Raw genomic sequence first — 19,642 nt, 5'->3', positions numbered from 1 at the left:
CTCCCAGGGGCCACATGCCAGTGGGGGTAAAGCCAAAAGTGGGTGGAGCAATGGATATAAATTTTACCTTTGTACTGCAGGCTAGTTTCTGCATACACTCACACACTCCTCTCTATCCTCCACCCAAGGAAGCAAACGGCAGAATTCAAGGACACATTTCCAGTGAGGCAAAAGCACTCAAGGAAGATGCAAAGCAAAATCAGTTAGGGCTGTTGCCTGGGGGGGGCTTCCAAGGGCCAAACAGAGGAGCCCAGAGAGTCACACCTGGACCCTGGGCCAGAGATCCACCACCCACTGGAATAAGTAGAACACAGGATTCATGAGACCCATCCTCTTTATTGGGGGATATTTACTAACAGGCAGCTGTGTGCAAATAACTATCAATTGAACAAATTCCTTTTGAAACAATTAGAGGTGCAAAGTCATTCGTCTTAATGGTGTGTAAATGCAAAACAATCTGTTTGAGATCGTGTATTTGTCAATCAGTTACACGCTACTATTTAGGAATGTTTTAATGCATTGAATCAACAGCAAAAGTGATTGCAAAAAATGATGCTAAACCAGCCAATTTCATCATCACCATTATTATTCATTATCATCATTGTTATTTATTATCATTAAAATCTCACCCTTTCTCCCAAAAGAGCCTTTAGGACTTTAAAGACACACACACAGACAATGCTGGAGGTTTTGCTAAGACTCAGGACCCAAGACATTTCATATGCTAATTTCTTTGTGTAGATGCCTCGGGAAATTAAGATGTGGGTGACCGGGGTTTCACCACTACTGCAGTTTGCATTGTGCATATAATAAACTATATGCAAAGGTGTCCCCCCCCCCCGCCTTAATATATAAAATTAAGTTTCGAAAAGGAAGGAAGGGGCCAGTGACTCCAGGGTCTCAGCCACCTCATGACAATAACGCCCATGCTTAATACTACTAAGTTTGGGCCAATGGATTGAATTTTTTCCCAGCCTGCTTCTCTATTTCTTCAAGGAGGAGGAGGAAAAAGAGGCGTTGGAGCTTGATCTAGGGAATGGAAGAATCTGTCAGTTTTGGTCCTCTAAGCATCTCATTCTTCCAGTCTTAAATTCAGGTCCCCACATTTCCACAGCAAACTGTGAATTATTGGGGTTTTTTAAAATAAAAAAATCCACATGAAAATTCTTCAGCATTTTAGGGCTGATGCATTTCTTTGTATGCGGTTTTGATAATACACACATTTTTGCAAGCCACTTACCCTAATATAATGCATTTTTGTACACATTACTTGCCTCAAGAACCGCATTGCAAAATTCAGAGAAGTGTGAATTTCAAAGGATGTCTGTGTCATTTTCAGTAATGTAGACATTTATGTGCCCAACAACCACCCACAGATGCATTTTTGTACATACGGCTAGGTTGGAGAATGGGATCATCACAAAATTCAGAGAAGGACAAATTTCAACAGATAGGTGTTTAGGTTCAAGACATGTGAACTGGGGGATTTCTCCTTCAAATGCCAACAAATCTAATTCTCCCTCCATTCCTAGTTGCAACCAACTACCTTAAGTAGGTTTTGCTCATAATAGACCTACTGAAATTCACAGACCTAAGTTTCACCCTGTGCATTAATTTCAACGGGTCAACTCTAACGTTGGAGACAATCCGTGCTGTTTAGCAGTTGAGTGGTCTGCCTGGAACATCTATCTCCAGATCACCTATTTCCAGAGCCAAGCAATCCTAACCCCCAAAATGCAGCAATCAGATTACTGCCCGGGGTTCAGTTTAAAAATAATAGAACCCCTGTTTTAAAACAGATGCAGGGGATGCCAGTTTGACTGAAGGTTCTCATGTTGGTGTTTAAAGCCCTAAATGACTTAGGTCCTCAATACAGTGGTGCCTCGCAAGACGAAATTAATCTGTTCCGCGAGTCTCTTCGTCTAGCGGTTTTTTCGTCTTGCGAAGCAAGCCCATTAACGGCTTAGCGGATAAGCGCTATTAGCGCTATTAGCGGCTTTTAGCGGCTTTTAGCGGCTTATCGGCTTAGAAAAGGGGGGGGGGAGGGAAAAAAACGCAGGAACTCGCAAGACATTTTCGTCTTGCGAAGCAAGCCCATAGGAAATTCATTTTGCGAAGCACCTCCAAAATGGAAAACCCTTTCGTCTAGCGGGTTTTCCGTCTTGCGAGGCATTTGTCTTGCGGGGCACCACTGTATCTGAAAGACCGCCTCATTCCTTACAGACCCTCTCGGGTTTTACTATTGGCAGAAGGGGCTCTCGTGGTAGTTCCACCACCCCAGAAGTTTGGAGGAGGGAGTCCAGGAGTGGGCACTGTCACTGGCAAACCAGAAGCTGTGAAATTCCCTCCCCACAGGAGTGCATCCAGCACCTTCATGGGATCATTTCCATCACATGCTAAAGACACCACCTCAGGCCCTTGACACCTGAGATAGCATTTTCAGTACACACCCTATGCCTAGAAATGTAACTTGTTTTAAACTGTTTTAATATTGAACTTTAAGTTGCTGTTATCCGCCCTGGGGCCTTATGATGAAGGGTGGGCAACAAATTGAAATAATAATAATAATAATAATAATGGACTTTAAGACTAAACCCATTTCATTCTGGTTACTGAAATCAGTAAGAGCAGAAGTGACTGGCCATAGCAAACTGCTTTGCATGCAAGCGGTCCCAGCTTCGACCCCCACAATGGCATTTCCAAGTAAGGCTGGGAGAGAACACTGCCTGAAACCCTGGAGAGCCTCTGCCAGTCAGTGTTAACTATACTGAGCTAGATGGAGTCAGTATAAGGCAGCTTCCTATGTTCCTATGCGTGCTGCATTCAACCCGATGCCTTCAGCTGCCCCAGCTGAAACAAAAAGTCTCTCCACTATCAGTCTCTACTGCCATAGCAAGCGCTGCAAACTTCCAGCACTTTGACTTCACACCCAAAGGCAAACTCCTCTTTTGTCTCCAGAGACAGAGAGATGCCACAAAAGTAAGATAACAGAGGGATTAATGAAACCCACACAAATAGCTCTGATAAGCAATCTGAGTAATCTCTGATGGGGGCGAGGGTGTCACAAGCAAAATGCATCTGCGCTACATTGCAAAGCTACATGCATTCCTTCCCATATAAACAGAAAGCTTACCCAAAATTAGGACTATTACTCTTAGAGGGCACACTCTCTCGGAAAGAGGGGTCAGTCAGTGTTAAGTGCAGAGAAGGGAAAAGCTTTGAATAAAGACTAAGGACTAGAAACTTGAAGTTTATACAGGATGTTTATAATGGTTTGAGGAGTGAGCCTGGAACCAAACTGCATTTTCTGAAAACACATTGAAGCAATTTAAAACAACACTGATGTCATCTGCATTCTAAAGAGGCAGATCATGATTTACATGTAAGAACCACATTTTAAATTTATTAAAACAGAAGGTGTTCCCAAAACCAACACAATATTGGAATCAGGGCTGCAACCCAACTGAAGAAATCTTAATTGGGTGGGCTTTAATTTGGTTAATTAATTGAACGCAACTGCATATCTCAGCCGATGAACAAAACAATCATTCTGAAGAGCACAAAAACATCATGTCTTTCTTCTCAGAGGTGGTTACCCACATTGCAATAGGCATCAGCTTTGATGAGGCATTACCATCTGAGTAGGGAAAAGCCTCTTCTAAGATGTGTTGAAAAAGGCATTCTGTCTTTGTTGGGGGGGACAGTGGAAATGCATCTTCTAAGATGGTCTCCACTATCCATAAGTTTGCAGAGCAACAACCAACCTGCTATATGTTTAATCAAGGGCATCATTTTAAATCAGAAGCTATTTAATGGGTTAATCAAACCTAGGATTTCCCAAACCTGGGTCTCCAGCTGCTTTTGAACTACAATTCCCATCATCCCTAGCTAGCATAGCCATCATGACTAGTAGCCACTGATAGCCTTATCCTCCATGAATTTGGAGGATTAACTAAGCATTGCCGCCCTAAATAGATCGTGCAATTGTCAGTCAATACTTATGGCATATTCTTGACCTGGATAGCTCAGTTGGTTAGAGCATGGTGCTGATAATGCTGAGGCTGCAGGTTTGATACCCGTCTGTGACAGCTGCATACTTCTCCTCAGAGTCCCTTCCAACTCTACAATTCTATTATTCTATGAATCCAACTAAGCTACAGTAGTTGTGCTCATCTTTCGTTCAAATGAAAACCAGTCATGACTAAGTGAAGTCCTGTTGATTGTGCACAAGTCACAAAGTAGTTCTAAAAGCCAATGAGCAGTGTGCCATGACTAGAAGTGCCAGGGGCCAGGTGGAAAGGTCCTGAGGGCCACATTCAGCCTGCATGCCTGAGGTTCTGCATACAGCCGACACAGATCAACAGCCAAATGCACAAAACAAGAAGCTGAAAAGGCCTAGAAAGACTTTTAAGACAGACACACATAGAGACACGCTCCAGGTAACTGCAGTCATAAGACCTGGGAAACACAGCCAGGGACACTGAGATGCATTCTGGCAATGCAAAGACTGTGGGAGCGAGTGAGAGAGCAGACAGAGATGATCAGAAGTTCTATAAATAACACAGAGGTAAAAGGCTAAATGAAGGAAGGGATTTATCCACAGCCTCAGAAGGAGGCAGGACGATAAACAGCCAAGAGCCTCAGTGGCAAAAGGGAAGGAATAGTTTAGGCTAGACATTAAGGACAGAGTCTCCATAGGGCAACTTTTAAAGTAATAATAATAATAATAATAATAATAATAATAACCATTAGAAAAAGGGTTCCTGACAGCAGAATTCTCCAGGGAAAGATTGCATCACAATGGGGTGGGAAAAAGGCCAGTCATACCATTGAACAAACAGCATTTGGTTCATTGCATGGGTTTCAATTGGCTCTTTGCAGTAGCAATCCTATATGTCCTTACTTGGGAGTAGGGATGGGCAAATTCCTGCATTGCAGGTGATTGGACTATATGACCCTCGGGGTCCCTTTACAACTCTACAATTCTGTGACTATGAAATCTGTCCATTTCAGTTTCTCATTTTTCCACTCTTAAATTGTTTGCCATATTTCAGCATTCAGCCATAAATTTCTTCCTAATGCGTACATTTCCAATATGCAATTTTGCCTAATATACTCTCTCCCCCCCCCAGCAGATTTCCTTAATTTCTGCATGCTATTTTTCACATATTCACATTATATCCCTTATGCACACTTATACCTCAGTATCTGCATTTTTGTACACATTGCTTGGCTGCAGAACTGCATTGTGAAGTTTGGAGAAGGGCAAATTTCAAAGGGCGGCTGGCTTTCAGTTTGTGTATTGCAGTGAAAAGTCCGAATTAGGTAGGGTTCAAACTTACGGTAATTCAATTGCCCGCCATCCCTACTCCTATTGAACTCAGTGGGTCTTGCATATGAACAGACAAATGCATAGATTTGCTCAGAAAACTGAGTAAAATCTGCATAAAACTCTGTATGAATCAAAACAATAAATATGAAGTAGATTGTTAAGGCTGCACTCCAACTAATGTTAGGCGGGATTCATGTGCCCCTAAAGCAACTCAAGCTACTTATTCTTTCGATGGGACTTGGACATGACTAATTTTAGCTGGTCCAAGGCCTCAATTTTATGGGATGCATATGCTAGTCACATAGCAGGAATCCTTACAAAAGAGATATACAGTGCAGAAACATTGGGATATCTGTCCCACAATGGTGCCAGTCCCTGAAACAGGAACATAGGAAATCAGACTATTGGTCCATCCAGCTCAGCACTGCTTACACTGACTGGCAGGTGCCAGGACTGAAACTGGGACCTTCTGCAGGCAAAGCAGATGCTCTACCACTGAGCTACGGCCCTTGCCCTAAATGGGTCTTGTCGGCTAGCAAATGCTTGTGTCAGCATGACCAGCATTTACAGTCTGGTGGCTACTAGCCAGCAAAAACACCTACCAGCCAGGAGAGGCATTAGGGCTTGTGTTCTAAGAACATAGGAATCTATTTTATACTGAGCCAAACAGCTGCTCTGTCAAGCTGGGTGCTGTCTACACTGACTGGCAGCAGCTCTCTGTGGGCTCAGTCAGGGAGGTTTTTTGGGGGGAGGGAATGTCTCTTCCAGCCCTACCTGGAGATGCTAGGGGTTGAACGGGGGACATTTTGCTTGCAAAGAAGGTGTGGATATGCAATGACACCCTTTCAAATTCTTTGCCATTTCTATCAAGTAATTAAGCACCGCATCACGCTCTGATATGCTGCCATTTTGAGCAGTGTTGTGGCAACGCCTCCGAGAGAAGGAGAAGGGGAGGGGGGTGAAGAGAGGCATCTGGGACTTGCCATCTGTAGATGGATGTTGACTTTGGGCAGAAGAGGTCCGTGTAACAAAGGGGTTTCCGAAGCCCCGTTTCCCATCCTCTGTGAGTCACCGGAACCATACGGCCTTGATCAGCGTTCAAGAGTGTGCTCACTGGTTACTCAGAGGCTACTCAGGCCACGGGAGAGCGAGGAAGGAAGGTGGTTGTGGTTAGGAAGGGGAAGCCGCGACGAGATGAGCTGTCCATGACTGAGCCTTGTTTTTCACTCGGCTGCTAAGCCCACCCCACCTAACCCCTTGCAAACCAAAACAATATGAACTAGGGTCCAAATTTCCTCTGGGAGAACCTGATTGTCGTAACTCGGTTGTATCCGCTGCTAGTCCTACTCAGAGCAGACCCGCTGAAGTTAATGGTCGTGACCTGATTAAGAGCGTAAGAAGAGTCCTGCTGGATCCGGCCAATGGCCCATCTAGTCCAACATCCTGTTCTCACAGTGGCTGACCAGATGCCCCAAAGGGAAGCACGCAAGCAGGATTTGAGCCTCGGCGCATTCTCCCCTCCTGTGGTTTCCAGCAACCAGTATTCAGAAGCAGTGCCTCCTCCAACGATGTAGGCAGAGTATAGCCATTATGACCAGTAGCCCTTGACAGTCCTCTCCCCCATTCATTTGTTTAGTCCTCCTTTAAAGTCATCTAGGTTGGTGGCCATAACTGCCTCCTGTGGAAGTGAGTTCCATAGTTTAACTATGCACTGAATGAAGAAGTCCTTTCTTTTGTCTATCCTGTGCAACAGAACTCTGTCTGCCCGCCCACCCACTCGCCCACCCCACAATCCTCCCCAAATCTGCTCTAGAGAGATGGGAGAACCCCCCCCCCAGAACACACTTACTGCTTGTGTGGTGCGGGAAGAGGGGGGGATGTTCCGTTGCTTAAGTGTAAATCCTCGTACAAACAGAAGAAGAGCCCTGCTGGATCAGGCCAACAGCTCACTTTGTCATAGAATTGTAGAGTTGGAAGGGAATCTCAGGATCATCTAGTCCAACCCCCTGCAATGCAGAACTATGCAGCTGTCCCATACGGGGATCGAACGTGCAACCTTGGCATTATCAGCACCACACTCCAACCAGCACCCTATTCTCAGAGTGGTCACCCAGATGCCTATAGGAAGCCTGCAAGCTGGAAAGGAGCCCAATAACATTCTGCCCACTTGAAATACCCACCTACTGGCTTTTATTATTTTACTGGTTATTTTTTGCATTGTTCTTCCACCTTTCTCACCCCTAGGATCTCAGGGGTGGAGTACCCGCTCTCCCTCATTCTCATTTAATCTCCACAACAACCCTGTGAGGGCATTTAGGCTGAGAGGCAGTGACTGACCCATGTTCACACCCAGTGAGTTTCATGGCTAAATGGGGATTCAAACCCTGGTCTCCCAGGTCCTAGTCCAACACTCTAACCACTGCACCACACTGGCCCTAGTCGGAAGGATAATGCTTCTAACAGCAGAAGTGCAAAATAGTCACTGTGGCTGGTAGCCCATCGCAGAATCACAGAATTCTAGAGTTGGAAGGGAACACAAGAAATGCAGGAATCTGTTGCCCAAAGTGGGGCTCACAAACACAACCCTGATTAAGAATCTCATGCTCCACCAACTGAGCTCTCCCACTTGGGTTGATAGCCTTCTTCTCCATGAATTCGTCTAATTGCCTTTTAAAACAAGTTAATTAGCACTACATTAAATGCAAGCCAATGGATGTACTTGTTGTGGGCATCAAATGAGGAAGGGAAGAAGCACCTTCAGCTCCTTGGGTGGTGGAGGGTGGGGAAAGAAGGTAGGATCAATCAATCAATCAATGGTCAGCACTTTAAATTGAACCCACAAACTTACCGATGCAGTTGGAACGAGGCTGGAGCAATTATGTGCTCCAGTTCTTCAGCACCTCATAAAAGTCTGGCTGCCTGGTTTTGAAAGAGTTGGTGATTTTTTTTGCAGGCTGTTTTCAAAGGCGGCAGCAACCCCACATAGAGGTCAGTGCAGATATCCAGCCCGGAAGTAACTAAAGGAGGCCAGGTCTAACTTCCAGCTGAGGTGGGGGCTTGATATTGTCTTTGGTAGCAGTTTTTTTTTAACTTACAGAATATTCTCCAGAAAGAGTAAACCTGCATTAAATAGAGAGGTCAGAATACATCTGAGGATAAGAACATAAAAAGAGCTGGCTGGATCAGACCAATGGCCCATCTAGTCCAGCATCTGGTTCTCAAAGGACCAACCTGATACCCCAATGGCAAGTCCGTGAGTAAGCAGAACCCAAGGATTCCCACCCACTGTGGTTTCCAGTCACTGGTATTCAGAAGCATGACTGTCTATGACAGTCATGTTGAAGGGAGAGCAGTCATCGTAGCTAGTAGCCATTGCTAGCCCTCTATGAATTTGTCCAGTCCCCTTTTAAAGCCATCCAAGTTGGTGTCCATCACTGCCACCTGTGGCAGTGAGTTCCATATGCATTGCATGAAGAAGTCCCTTAACATAATGCTTATTTCTGTATTAATCTGCATGATCATATGCATTTTAAGGCACGCTTTCCTCTAATATATGCATTTTTACACATATTTTTGGAGTTGGAGAACTGCAACGAGAAGTGCATAGCTGTGTTTTGGTTTGCTTAGCGTTTCGGTACACATTAAAAACAGTTTTATCCAACTAAGTTGCATTCAGAGTAGACCCCCTTGAAATAAATGGATCTAAGTTTGTTGTGTCCTTGAATTTCAAGGTGGTCTCCTCTGAGCAGAACAAACATGGGCTCCTGCATTTCTCCACCCTGCTTAGGGGGAATGAATGCTTCCCTGTAGATGATGAAGTGCTTAAGGATAGAGGACCCTCTCCAATCTGTGCAGAAAGGTGTTTTCCACACCTGGTGAGCAGACAGCTCCCCCTCCTGGACAATGTCCAAAGCACATCCTTGAAAAAGCACACAGTTTGGTTGAAATAACCATACACATCCCATCTATTAAGGGAGTGGCTTAAAGTCACACACCATACCTGGGGAAGCATGCACCCCAAGCCACTGTGAAGTCTGAAAGCAGTATAAACCTTGCATTACAGAGTCCTTGCCAAGACACCTTCAATGAGTTGAATTGCAGGTCTAGGCATACATCCAAAAACCTGATACCATTGCTTGTAGGTTTTTCATTGGGGCATCTGGGTGGCCACTGTGAGAACGGGATGCTAGACTAGATGGGCCACTGGACTGACCCTGCTTCAGGGCTCTTCTGACTTACTAAAGATGAACAAATCTGTCATTTTCTCTCTTCCAATCTCAAATCCAGTTTGCCTCATTTCTGCATCCCTTTGAAAAAAGTTTAAAAGCCTGAATGCATTTGTCCTAATGTGTGCATTTCTGCACACAAATATACACGTTCTTTTGCAAGCAAGTACTCTAATGCAATGCATATTGTATGCCACCCCCCTACTAATATACACACTTTGTGTACGTTTTCCTCTGGATCCACACTTATTTTATTTTGGCCAGAGAACTTCATTGCAAACCTCAGAGAAGCATGTATTTCAAAGAAGAGTGGCACCTCAGTTTGGGAAATTGGCTCAGGAAAGGTACACATTCAAATGTGAGCGGAATGGAAGTCTCCGCCATGATGCCATCCCTACAAGCTTTCCCCCCATTTTATCAGGCCAAAGGCCCATCTAACCCAGCTTCCTGTTCTCATAGTGGCCACCCAGATGCTTCAATACGAGGCCCGCTAGCAGAATCTGAGCCCAAGAGCCCTCTCCCCTCCTGCAGCTTCCAGCAACTGGTATTCAGAAGCATTGCTGTCTATGGCAAATGGAAGCAGAATGCAATGATTGCAGCTAGCAAGCATTGCCTTCCACAAATTTGCCCAATCTTCTTTTGAAGCCAACTAAATTGGTGGTCATCACCACATCTTGTGGCCATGAATTCCATAGTTTAACTATTTGGTATCAAGAGCCCTGCTGGATCAGGCCAGCCACCTATCTAAGTCCAGCATCCTTAAAGTGGACAATCTCTTATGGGAAGTTTGAAAGCTGGATATGAATGCAACAGAAATTTTTCCTACCTGTGATTCCAAACAACTGGTATTCAGAGGCATACTGCCTCCAACAGTGGAGGGAAAGCATCAGAGAAGTACCTACAATTTTGGCATTTATGCACCAGCTTAGACCTCACCTAACCACCCAGGCTTTCCCCCCCAAAAGAGCAATCCAGCTATGCAGATGTATAAAACTGATCTGCTGATGGATTTCCTGACTTGTTTTATGAAAGCAATTTTATTCTTGATTTCATGCTGTTCACTGCCACGATGTCCTTTTTCTTAACTTTGGCAGTTCAGAATTTCCCCCCAAACGCATCAATAAATAAATGCACTAAATAAATGAGCCCATCAAGGAGTTTATTATTATCCATATTGCAGATTGGGGGAGGAGGGGGTAAAGAGAGGGAGAATGGCTTGACTAGGCAGAGGCAAGATTCAGACTCTGCAAAGCTTAGGCCCGAGCTATCTGAAGGACCGTATTCTCCAAGAACCACCTGGCCAGGCTCTGATATCTCTGGGAGAGGCTCTTCTCTCGATCCTGCCACCTTCACAGGCACGCTTAGTGGGGATGCAGAATAGGGCCTTCTCGGTGGCTGCTCCCAGACAACTTTGGAACTCCCTTCCTAGAGAAGATAGACTGACTCCTTCCTTCCTTGCTGTCCTTCCACTGGCAGGTTATATTCCTGCGGGCTTTTGGGAACTGACTGGTTTTTTAAAATAGTGTTGTGCTGTTTTTACAATCTATATTTTAAAATAGATGTGTTTTTATATTGTTTTAATTGTTTCAGAGCTCAATTACTTTTTAACTTATTGTCTTTTTTCTGTTTTTAGCTTTCTTATTTTACTTGAGTTTTAATTTGTGTAAGCTGCCTTGAATCCCAGTGTGGGGAAAAGGCGGGATATAATTATAATAATTCATGATTTCATGCTGTAATCATTTTTAATTAGCTTTGGTGGCAGAGAATTTTTTTGAAATACAGTGAGTCCAGAACTTACGCTCAATTTATGTACACGATGGCAATCTTATGTGGGAGGGAGGAATGAATAAGTAAGTAAATGGAGAGCCCATTGTCCCCTGCTCTCCATTTATTGATTTTTTCCTTACCTGGGCACCCAGCTCTGGGAAAGTTGCAAGAGGGTCCTGGGAACTTACAAAGTCCTTGTGTATTCTTCTTGGAGGCCAGTATGCAAACCTCCACCTCTCAGGACAGCGGTTCCTGACTTTGCAAAATTTTGCCTTTGCGTACGGAGCCCCAGAACAGAACCCTCAAGTACATGGCAGGCCAATCATAAACAGACTACTGAAATTAGCCCATCAGGGAATTCAATATTGTTATTCTCCATACTACAGATTGTGTTGGGGAGCAAGTAGTGAGAGCCAATGGTGGTGCAGAGAATGGCTTGGCTAAAGTGACAGAAAACAATCAAACCTGGAACTTCCCAGTTCATAGATCAGTGTTTTAACCATTGTGCTGCAACAGTGACCAGTGGCGTAGCGTGGGTTGTCAGCACCCGGGACAAGGCAAGTAATTTGCGCCCCCTAACCCGTGGATTTGCGCCCCCTAACCCGTGGATTTTAGCACTCGCGTCTCTTCCACTAGATTAGTTAAAGAAACCCTTACCCCCTAAGCACATGTATTGTTTGCAGTGAGAGAGAGTGAGTGAGCCAGGTAGGGGCAGAGAGCTGCGAGTGCAAGCGCCCCCCCCAGATGTTGCGCCCGGTGCGGCCGGCTCCCCCTGCACCCCCCACGCTACGCCATTGAGAGTGACTCCAACGAAAGGCCAGGTAAACAGGCAGTGATAGCAAGGTTAAGCAGTGGCCGAGCCAGGATGTTCTGAGGTTCAGCCAAGGCCGCCCCCTCCAAGGGCGTGGGCACTGGCGGATGCCCAATGATTCTGACCCCTGCCGCCAGCCCTATTCGGAGGAACCATGGGAGTCCCCGGAACTCAGTCCGTAAACCAGTGGACAAATTATTTGCTTAGAGAACTTCCTGGTCTCCCACATCCTGTGCTGCACGAGGATGTGTGTTTTGCAAACCAAAGCCAGCTCGCTGCCCATGGAAACCTCCACAGTTGCATCATTTTATTCCGGCCCTTGATTTCCGCAAAAACTCTGATCACACTGGGCTCCCAGCCAAGCCCTCGAAATAGAAAAAAAGGGAGAAGCAAGGGGAGATTAGCTTGCCAGTAATTGTAAAACTGTACAAACACCACAGGAGTCTTTCGGATATTCATACACCATCAGCCGACCTTCAATACAGTTACCCCTTTCCCTTTCGCACAGAGTTGAGAAGCCAGCAGGCCCCCAGGCATGAAAAACGGTTGCAGTTAACACATATTGGATTTTGCTCTTTTTAAAAAAATAAATAGAAAGCATCCACTCAAAATAGTTATGTTTCAGGAATGCAGATGAAAGGTGCTGTCAACATAGCAGCGACTGGCAACTGCAGCATTTTCTCCTCTTTACAAATAGCCTGTGAAGCAGCTCTCTCTTTATGCCCATTTTACAAAGCGGGGCAACTGAGGCTGGGGAATGACATTGGCTGTGCACCCACAACATGCATTTACACAGTATGCACCCACTCACCCAAGGAATTCTGGGAACTGTAGTTTAAGAGTGCTAGGCGTTGTTGATCTGCAGGGGGTTAACTACAACCCCCAGAATTCATTGGAGGAAGCTCATGTGCTTTAATTGTATGATGTGTACATTGTCCGTAGCAAAGGGCTGTCCCATGGGAGATGGTGCAAGTTGGTGGCCACTGCTGCCTCCTGCACAAGGGAGTTCCACAGTTTAACAATGCACTTTCTTTTGCTTGCCCCTTGCAAAACAGAGAAAGTTGAGGCTTGTGGACTTGCCTAGAGCTGCCCAGTGGCCTCCTTGTGATAGAGCTGAGGTTTTGGCTCAGGAGACAGAGTTCCAGCTCACACTTGAATCACAACATCCACACATACACAGTTAGTGCTGGTAGAATATCCAAGAAGAAGCCTCCTCTCACTGCTCTGGACCAATTTTAGCCTATAGTCCAGGAGCAGGCAACCTAAGGCCTGGGGGCTAGATGCAGCCCAATCACCTTCTCAATCTGGCCCGCGGACAGTCTGGGAATCAGAGTGTTTTTACATGAGTAGAATGTGTCCTTTTATTTAAAATGCATCTCTGGGTTATTTGTGGGGCATAGGAATTCGTTCATTTCCCCCAAAAAAATATAGTCTGGCCCATCACCACACGGATAGTGGACCAGCCCATGGCTGAAAAAGGCTGCTGACCCCTGCTATAGTCATTTGGGCTGCAGAGGCTGCCTGGGTGAATGGAGACACTGCCCCACTAATCTATGTCTGCCTTCTTATTTACAAGCAGTCTAGGGGATGGCCCAGGCCCTGGCTGTCCACTTCCTCCTCCTCCTCAGTTTCAATGTTGCCACTTATAGAACTCCTCATGGAGGCAAAACTAGATTCAGCTGGCTCAGCTCTGGTGCCTCTGGTGCCACCTACTGTTAGGCTCCCTGCCTTGCACCCTACCAACCCACTGCTGCTTTCAAGCCTCGAATGATCTCACCATGTTTTCTATCCTCTATCACCTTTATCAACACACACACACACATGCGCACCAGGTGGTTTCCTCTACTTCCAGCAGGCTGTACTGCCAAACGTTACAGCGCAGACTTGGCACATCAGAACAGTCTCAGGAGAGGACGCTTGAGCATCCTCCTTGGCAAACCCAAGGTGCGTTTAGACGCCAACAGGAGACTCTCATGCCCAAAGCCCACATCAGAGGCTGGTAAGTCGGGGTTATCACTAGGTGGGGCAGGGGGAAGGAGAAAGAGGTTGGCTCCCCATTAAGGGCATTCCAGAACCTTCTCTCCTCCACATTACTGGTGCAGTAGGTAGAGTGCCAGAACCAGACCAAGGAGGACCAGGGTTCAAATCCCCACTTGGCCACAAAGCTCAGGCCAGTCAAGGCCTCTCAGCCTAACGTACCTCACAGGGTTGTTGTGAGGATACAGTAAGGAAGGGGGAAAGAACTCCCACCAGCCCTAGCCATCACAGCCAATGGTGAGGGATAACAATCACTTTGCTGTGATGTGGTACAACCAAGACGAGGAAACATTTTTGGCCCAGCAGGCCAGATATTTATTTTCCCACCCTCCCCTCAACATGGTTAGTTTGAACTAGGGTTTGCAAACCTGGCTCTAATGCAGCCCAATCTCCTAATTATGGTTAGGAGATCAGGAATTCCTCAAAAGCTCAAGCAGACCTCCCTTTCCCGCTGCCATTTTCATGTTGCTGGGGCTCCAAACCTAACTAATGTTAACCATGGTTACTTTGAACGAGGGTTTGCAAACCTAGTTCTAATACCAACTCTGGTGTGCAGTTCAGAGCAGGAAACCATGGTTAGCTCTGAAAAAAGGGGAGCAGGAAATTGTATTGCAAGAGGGAAAGAGAGAGTAGAAGGGAGGACCTAAAGATGCAAAACCCCTCTGGTCTCTTTACTGTGTGGTTCTTTAGCAGGGATGGGGGATGAAGCCCCCCAGGCATCTCTGTCTGGCCCTTGGGACTCACCTAAGGCCATGTCCCCTCTCTCAAGGTCACACCCTTTACTAAGCCTGCTCCACTCCCTCCTCACATGTTTTTGCCTAGTTGGAAAAAATCCTTGAATTGTGTGAGTGGCTTTTGTGTGTCAGGATGGAGGCAAAAGAGTGTGTGAGTGAGCATAGAAACTAGCCTATGGTACAAAGGTAATAAAGTCTACACCCGTCGATTGGTCAGTTTGCCTCCAGCTCCACCCCCCACAAGCATGCAACCCTTGGGGTGAAAAAGTCTCCGCACTCCTGCCTTACTAGAGAACAACAAAGACCCATCTACTCCACCTTCCAATTTTCCTATAAGAGCAGGGCAGGAAGCCAAGAGCCCCGGAATTCTGAGATACACTGCCTCTGTAACTGGAGGGTCTACTTAGCTTTTGTAACTCAAAGCTACTATATTTATGGGAAAGTTGTTTGCTCGCTTTGCATTTGGACACCACATTTTGCATGGCGGTTGCTGAGACAACAATCAATCGAAGGGATGGAGCAACTACCCTAAGAAGAAAAGGCTGCAGCATTTGGGATTTTTAAGTTTAGAGAAAAGGTGGCATGATGGAAGTTTATAAAATTAAGCATGGCATGGAGAAAGTGGATAGACAAAAGTTTTTCTACCTCTCTCAGAACACTAGACCTTTCAGACATCCAGGGAAATTGAAATCTGGAAGATTCAGGACGGGTAAAGGACTTCTTCATGCAGAGCAGAGTTAAACTATGGAACTCACTGCCACAGGAGGCAGTGATGGCTACCAACTTGGATTGCTTTAGAAGATATCAATAACTACTAGCCACAATAGCTATGCTCTGACTCCATAATCGGAGGCAACAATGCTTCTGAATACCAGTTCCTAAAAACCATAGGAGGGGAAAGCGATTTTGTGTTTGGGTCCTGCTTGTGGGCTTCCCATTTGGGGCATATGGATGGCCACTGTGAAAACAGGATGCTGGACTAGATGGGCCACTGGCCTCACCCAGCAGGCTTTGCTTCTGTCCCTATGTTTCTGTGGGAGCAAGGAACAGGTTTTTGTCTCTGTTTAGATGCAATTGGATGCTCTTTTGAATCAAGATGCTGGGGGTTGTATCCGATCAAGTTCTACTCAGAGAAGAATGGACCTTGATTATTTATTTCTATTAATTTCTATATGCCTGTTCTGAGCAGGACTAGTATTGGATGGAACCCTGAACCTTTCAAAATTGCCTTGATTTTAACCACTGAAATCTAAACTACTGTACATTGGGGTGTGGGTGTGTTGTTTTTTTGTTTCTTAGAATTCCCAAACAACACTGGGTACAAGTTGTTAGTACCTCATACATTTATTTCAGCCTCTTTTCACCTTCAAAGTTGCTCAAGCAAGCTGCTGCAATCTCGTAGCAGGGAGTTCCACAAGTGAGAGGAAGAGCCACCTGAACCTGCCACCCACTGAATGAAGCCGATCGTCTTGCATGACAAGAGAGGGGACAAGGGCACATGGAAATTCCATTCAGTTATTGCAGAACATCCTGCTTGCTTTTCCCACTCCATACGACATGCCAAATCATCAGCCCTCGCAACTGTGCAGCTGTTGGCTGCAGGGCACCGGAATGCTATCGCTCCATCACGCAGCCTCATGCAGTTTCGCAAAGTGGGTGGGTGGAAGCAGAATTGGCCAGGGCACCTGGGAATAGAGCTAAAAACCATTAAGCTCTTCGCAGAGGTAGGTTGGCTGGTGAAACGCCACAGGCAGGGCCAGCTAAATAGTCAGCCTTTTTTAGCTAGTCTTTTTTGTTTTTTAATTGTTAGTCTTTTTAAGGTGTCACAAGACTCTTTGGCAGGCTTTCTCCCCTTCCAAACAATCAGCACAGACGTCGTTCTAGAAATGAAATAGCCAAAGTCTGCAACTGTACTTGATAATCAGATGATGCTAATATTCTTTACTTGGAATTTGCTGTTTTAACCCGCGTGCAACTGTACTTATTCTACGTGCCTGTTTCAGTGTTTTGCTTCTCATATTTTATTTTTTATCTTTCATTGTGACCGTTCTCTCTGCATTATAAAATGAAATAAAAAAATATTTACCAAAATATTTTGGTAAAAGAAAGTGAAATAACTGTGAAAATGAACACCATCTATGCACAGACTGTGGGCCGTATTCCTACCTCCAAAAAAATTCACATGGCGGCCCCCCAATCCCAAAATCTTAAATAGTCAGCATCTCCCCCTTGTATACATCATCTCCCAATCACACCACTCCTATAGTTACCCGGTGCTCTGGATTCTGCAGAGATGCAGTCAGCTAGAAGAAACTAGGGGGAAAGAAACAGGATTTAAAAGCACTTTAAAGCACCGCACCAACGGCTGCAGCACGAACAGGAGAAAGCTTTGGAGCAGCGGTAATGGGCAACCTCCAACAGAAAGAGGTTTGGGGTTGCTGTTATCTGGGGGTGTTGACAGCAGCGTGTGTGGGGGGGTGGAATTCCAGGTGTTTAAACACCTGGACTGCAACACCAGCACTTAAATAATTTGATTTTCTCCCCACCTCAGCCCGACGTATTCTGTTTCGTAAAAAGATGGCTTACTCATGAAAATGCTTATGCCTCTGAATTCCTTTAAATTAGCTGTTTGCTGCAACAGACTTGGCATGGACCAGTTTACTTGCAAGATCACCTTACCATAATACCCATTCTGCATTTGTAAGAAATTGGTCTTTTAGTGTGGCAGCACTCACAGCACTCCCTGCCTATGAAATCAGGTAAACAGACACCTTCACTGTATTCTTTTCTGTGCCATCTGAATCTTATTTTTTAAATGTTTTAAACAGTTCTTTTTAACTCTTTTATTACTGACAATGTTATTATTATTATTTTTGTAAACTGCTTTGAGATTGCTCAGTAATCCACTTCTTGTCCCTTTCTTTTCTGATATAGTTTGGAAACACTTCCTCCAATTGCAAGAGCAATGCTTGGAGCAACTTATTTTTTAAAAATAATAATAATCAAATCAAATATCCTTTATTAGGCATAGCAAACCACACATTATCAAACAGACACAGTATACAAATTATGCAAAATACAAGCTCAACATAACAAGGTTTGTCCCAGTCAGATCTTTAACTCCAGAGAAAATCAATTTGCATAAATAATACAATACAATCACTAAATCTCTTTAGAACGGCCCAGCCTTTCTACATGGACAGCACTCAAAAATGCGGCCACTATTAAAGGAATTTGATCATTACTGTCCGAAAGCAGGTTCTGAACCGTTGGTAGCGTAGAAGGCAGCCTATTTAGTTGTAAGGCCTCTAATAATTGTCTTCTGGCATAAATGCCAAAATCACAAGAAAAGAAAATATGCTCCAAAGTATCAGGTTCCTGTTTACTACATTTGCAGAGACGCTCTGATTCTGGGAGAGCTAAATATCTTCCTCTCACTATAATCAAGGGAAACATATTAAATCTGGCTAACATAAACATCCTGCACAATTCATGATTCTTCAGATTTGTCATGTGACAAGCCTTTTTGAAATAATAATAATGAAGTTGCACAACAGAGGTGGGGAACTGGATCCAGAGCCCTATTATGTCCCCTTCTACCTGCAGCTCAGATTTGACAGGTGCCTGATTAAGACCACAGGCTAGAGATTATCAGCCTCTGATCTACAACAACAACAACAACATTACAGGGGGTGGACTAGATGACCCTCCAGTTACCTTCCAACTCTATATTAGGGCTGGGCGATAACTGGTTTTCAATATCATGATATAGGTAAAGGTAAAGGTAAAGGTACCCCTGCCCGTATGGGCCAGTCGTGTCCGACTCTGGGGTTGTGCGCCCATCTCACTTAAGAGGCCGGGGGCCAGCGCTGTCCGAAGACACTTCTGGGTCACGTGGCCAGCGTGACAAGCTGCATCTGGCGAGCCAGCGCAGCACACGGAAACGCCGTTTACCTTCCCGCTAGTAAGCGGTCCCTATTTATCTACTTGCACCCGGGGGTGCTTTCAAACTGCTAGGTTGGCAGGCGCTGGGACCCAACGACGGGAGCGCACCCCACCACAGGGATTCGAACCGCCGACCTGACGATCAGCAAGTCCTAGGCGCTGAGGTTTTACCCACAGCGCCACCCGCGTCCTGATATCATGATATATCACCAGCTAAAAATCACAATACATCAATATATGACATATCTGAAATAAGGAAGGAACTACACAGAGGCAAACAGGACAATGTCCTGGCAACTGCTACTACTTAAGGGTCTAAAACTGATAAATGAATTTTCTTCACATAGGCCGACTTTCCGGGCTGCTGAGGAGGCCTGCCAAGGCCGCTGCCTGTCCTGTGCACCCCCTTCGGGACCCAATCCCCCTCTGAAAAGCCTCTGCTGCCCCCAAAAGTGGAGCAAGCGGGACAATGGCAGCGCTGCCACCCCGTTTTACCCGTGCATGGCGCCAGGAGGAGCAGCTCAGCGTCACCCTGGGTGCTTGGCAGGCTGGCCGGCCTCCCCTTTGCCCCAGTCTCCCCTGCATGAAGATGAAAAGACAGGGGGAAAATTTAAAGGAACAACAATTAAGACATCAAATATCTCCTTCAAGGTTCTCCCAACTGCCAAACATTTATGTAATGGGGAGCAGAATCGGGAGCAAGGCGGATCTAGAAAAAATGTCTCTCCACAGACCCAATCCCCCTTCAAAACCGGCCTGTTCTCCACAGGCTCCACCAGCACCTCCAAGA

The 19,642-nt window shown here is 45.5% G+C and overlaps 1 long non-coding RNA gene across 1 annotated transcript; it reads right to left on the bottom strand.

Annotated features, from left to right (window-relative positions):
• Positions 1-17,909: 17,909 nt before the first annotated feature.
• On the bottom strand, positions 17,910-19,138 carry LOC309347072. The gene is made up of 2 exons (XR_014158818.1): positions 19,036-19,138; positions 17,910-18,655 (listed from the first exon to the last, which is right to left on the bottom strand). It is a non-coding gene; the product is annotated as an uncharacterized lncRNA (long non-coding RNA).
• Between the last annotated feature and the right edge of the window lie 504 nt (positions 19,139-19,642).

This window comes from Podarcis erhardii (genome assembly GCF_964252035.2).
Source record: "Podarcis erhardii genome assembly, chromosome: 7".
Taxonomy (NCBI): Eukaryota; Metazoa; Chordata; class Lepidosauria; order Squamata; family Lacertidae; genus Podarcis; species Podarcis erhardii.
This window is presented reverse-complemented; position numbering and strand designations above follow the sequence as displayed.